This window comes from Haemaphysalis longicornis, unplaced genomic scaffold (assembly GCF_048455015.1).
Source record: "Haemaphysalis longicornis isolate Haplotype H1 unplaced genomic scaffold, Haemaphysalis longicornis Haplotype H1 scaffold_9, whole genome shotgun sequence".
In the NCBI taxonomy this organism is placed as follows: domain Eukaryota; kingdom Metazoa; phylum Arthropoda; class Arachnida; order Ixodida; family Ixodidae; genus Haemaphysalis; species Haemaphysalis longicornis.
In genome coordinates, this window is record NW_027526460.1 from 98,242,484 (window position 1) to 98,246,412 (window position 3,929).

The 3,929-nt window shown below is 47.6% G+C and overlaps 1 non-coding gene across 1 annotated transcript; it reads right to left on the minus strand.

Annotated features, from left to right (window-relative positions):
- Window positions 1-3,548: 3,548 nt before the first annotated feature.
- On the minus strand, window positions 3,549-3,621 carry Trnat-cgu (transfer RNA threonine (anticodon CGU)). The gene has a single exon. It is a non-coding gene; the product is annotated as a tRNA-Thr (tRNA).
- Between the last annotated feature and the right edge of the window lie 308 nt (window positions 3,622-3,929).

A 3,929-nucleotide genomic window follows, 5' to 3' on the forward strand; every position in this document is an offset into this window, starting at 1 on the left:
TAAGAATATGTACACATGTAACACTTTCTTTCCGTGGAAGGCGCCGTTGCTGAAGTATTTTAAGGGAAGTATTAAAGATTTCTTGGGACCGCCGAGCCACGCATAAGATTGATGGTGATAACACTTATGCATAAGAAAACTGCATTATGAATAGCAAGAAATTCGGGTCGAACACATTATCGTTCCAATTCATCGTAACAAGTGGTATTGCGCAAGTCATATGATGCGAATGGCGGACAACCAATTAGCCATCCGGTTAATGGAGTGGACACTAGTATGAGATGGCAAACGCAGTCGGAGCAGACTCAAGGCCCGTTGGAGGGACGAAATACGAAAATTTGGCGGCGTATATTTGACCCTGCGAGACCCCGACAGAAGTGGTTGGAAATCTCCGGGAGTAGGCTTCGCCCTGTAGCGGACACGAGTGGGCTGTCCATGGTGATGATGATTATTATTTGCCCTCACCCCGATTTCAAAGACCTGCCTATCTTGCTATCTGGCCAGTTATCACCTGCGCAGTCGAACACGTCAGAACAGCTGCCATGAGCCCAACAGGGGCAATTCACCCCCCTCTATTTTACATACATGCGCGAACGTGCCTGCTAATTCTCCCAAGCCAAGAAACGCTCCGACGTAAATATGAGCACTGTAATTATAGAGAGAGAGAGAGAACAGTCTTTAATGAAAACTGGCGATGTCAGCCCAGCTAAGATGCCTGGCTTGCTACGCCAGATGAATGCGATGACGATGATAATTATAATGATGAAGAGGAATACATATGATTTTAACTAATTACAAAGTCTGATCAAGACTTGTGTCTTTTAGATATGCCAATAAGGCTTTCGTTGCACGAGCGACACGTTTGGAAGAGTTCCAAGGACCTAATACGTCGCTCAGTTCTAGTTTTGCGGACAGCGGCCGGCCCAGGGACACTGCGAGAGACACTCTTTGTGTAGTAAAGCGCACACAGTCGCATATTAGGTGTTGGAGGTCTTCACGCACACCACACTGTGGGCACAGAGGCGAGGAGGACTGATTGATTTTGTAGCAGTAGTATCGCGTGTAGGCGACGTTCAACCGCATGCGGTGCAGTACTGCTTCATCATGCTTGGATAGTCCCGGTGGCATCTTAAAATTACAATGCGGGTCGATAGAGTAGAGGGCCGCGTAATGGCGGGATGCGTCTGCCCAAAGCGATCGCTGCATGCTCCATGCCACACTAGATGCAAGGGCTGAAGCATCTTTGCGAGAAAATGGCACCGGTATTTTTGATCCGCGTTGGTCATGCGCTTTGGATGCTGCAACGTCCGCCTTCACATTTCCAGTTATCCCGCAATGGGCAGGGAGCCACTGAAGTGCTATTTGATGGTGCGTTTGCAGAGCTTGAAGATGTAAAGCTTGTACATCAAGCACAAGCTGATCTTTGGGGAAAGACGCCAGACATTGCAGTGCAGCCCGAGAGTCCGACTGTAAGCTATTGGGAAATAAAGATACAACTGTAATTATATTGTATCTTTATTTCCCAATAGCTTAAATTTGCTGCAAAAAATGTAGCCAGTGAATGGGCCCAAGAGTCAAGGCGGCGAGGCGGAAAGTCGACTCCATAGAACTTTCTTTTATTAGCCAACATATGTCTTGCATGCGTAGTGGAAGACGCCAATGCAACAATAATTCGGTTTGGGTCGTGCTCTTGCGCGTGTTGAATGCACGCACAAATCTCAGTCTTCGAGCAGCGTATCAGTCTATCACAGCAGGCATTCCAATACCGCGCACACGACTGTCCACACCACCTGCAACCGTAACTGTATCTACGCCATGGCGATATCCTTCCTCCGTCTGCACTGCCTTCCGCGGTCGGATTGTCTGGACCATGTTACCACACTCCCCGGCGTTCCCGCGGACATAGGACCTCTTGCACCGACGAAGAGCGACCGTTCAATCGTTTCACGCTCCTTCGTCTCGACTCCTCCGGACAAACTCGCGCGCATTCTCCTGCATCGTGGCCTTGAAGATCTGTCGAGCGTGTACATCGTGACGAAGTACGTTATTCGCTTGCGTGTAGGAGAATACGTTGCTTCCTTCCTTCTTCGCTCGAACCTCGCCGACGTCTTCTTTCTTCACCGTTCACGTCATGATGAACGATCGGAAGCGGTCTGCGCGTCTACGACTTAGGCCTAATGGTTCTGATCGGCTTAAGACACAAAGAAATCGCCGGCTGGAGGGCTGCTACGCTGCCAGCTCAGCAGACGTGCGTAACGACGGCTGTAGATGGGCGCGCAAACTCCTCAGGGGCATTAGCGGGAAGGAATGAACAGCGAGAGCTAAGACGAAAGTGCGTCGTGAAGACGACGCGCAACCAGACCCTTCACGGTTCTTCCTGGAACGTTTTCTTTTTTTCAGTGTGTGTGGGGCAAGCCCGACGCCGGGAAGAGTTTCCGCAGGGACATTATCGGGTGGAGCTGTACCGGAGTTAAAAATGATGCCTCGAGGCAACTTTACGTTCTCATAATACACCCATAGTCATATATATATATATATATATATATATATATATATATATATATATATATATATATATATATATATATATATATATATATAGTGTTTTTTAAACATAGGCGCTCTACAGTGAGGTTATGCACCCAGGGTGACACATAAATAGGAGGTAAATATTGATTTCGGTGGCGTAATCAATTCAATTGCATGATTAAGTTTTTAGTGGATACAGTAACCAGGCATGTTTGTATTGGAAAGTTAGACGCACTCTTGTTTCTACGCAGTTTCAATTGGAAAAATTCTTCTAGCGCATCTGTTGTCCGAGATATCAAACGGCGAAGTTTAATTACCGTTCGCATGATTACGCACGCAAGACAGTCTGCACCGGCGTAAAGCTCCTCCCTTCTGTGACGTGCCTGCTGTGTACGGTGTTTAGTTCGCCAAAGGGGTGGAGGCACAGGAAAAAGTGATAACTGGCACCCATTCATTCTTGGCTGGCGTTATCGCAATCTGCAGTACTCGGAACCGCTATCGAAACACAGAACAAAAGGGGGGAGCTATGCGCCGGTCTTGACTTCTAGCATGTGTAATCATGCGAGCGGCAATTAAACTTCGCAGTTAGTTATCTCGGACTACAGATGCGCTAGAAGACTTCTGTCAATTTAAACTGCGTGGAAACACGATTGCGTCTAACTTTCCAATACAAACTTGCCTGGTTACTGCAGCCACGAAAAAGTTGATCAATTTTAAATAATTAAGCCACCTACATCAATAATTACCTCCTGGTTATGTATCCCCCTGAGCGCATAACCACACTGTAGAGATGGTCTTTGCGTAAATCTAAGCGCCTATTTTTAAACAAACCTGTCGACTTAACTTTGATCACCCTATATACATATAGCGAATCAGAATGGGAAATGAGGGGGAATTGAATTATAACAGAAATCAGGGTTGGCAGTCAAGAAAACCTCGAAAAGCGAAGGGGAGAATGTAGTAGGTCATTGAAATAGATAAAGAATTTGGAAAGACACACAGAAATTGCAGAAAAAATGCCCGCCGGGTGGGATCCGAACCCACGATCTCCAGAATACGAGTCTGGTGCTATGACCACTACGCTACCGGCGGGGCTGTTTTCCCCTCCACTTTCTCAGGTATTTATGTTAAGGTATTTTGGTTTCCTGCGCTTGGGGATAGTAGCCAGCACCACTCGGAGTACTCGGGGTGTTGGGGACCACTCTCGACATGTCGTAGACACTCGAGTCATGGCCCGGGGGTCAAAAAGAAGGTCCCCTTCATCCCGAGTAGTCCGAGAGGCGCTGGCTACCACCCCCAAGCGCAGGAAACAAAAGTACCTGAACATAAATACCCGAGTAAGTGGTGGGGAAACAGCCCCGCTGGTAGCGTAGTGGTTATCGCACCAGACCGGTATTCTG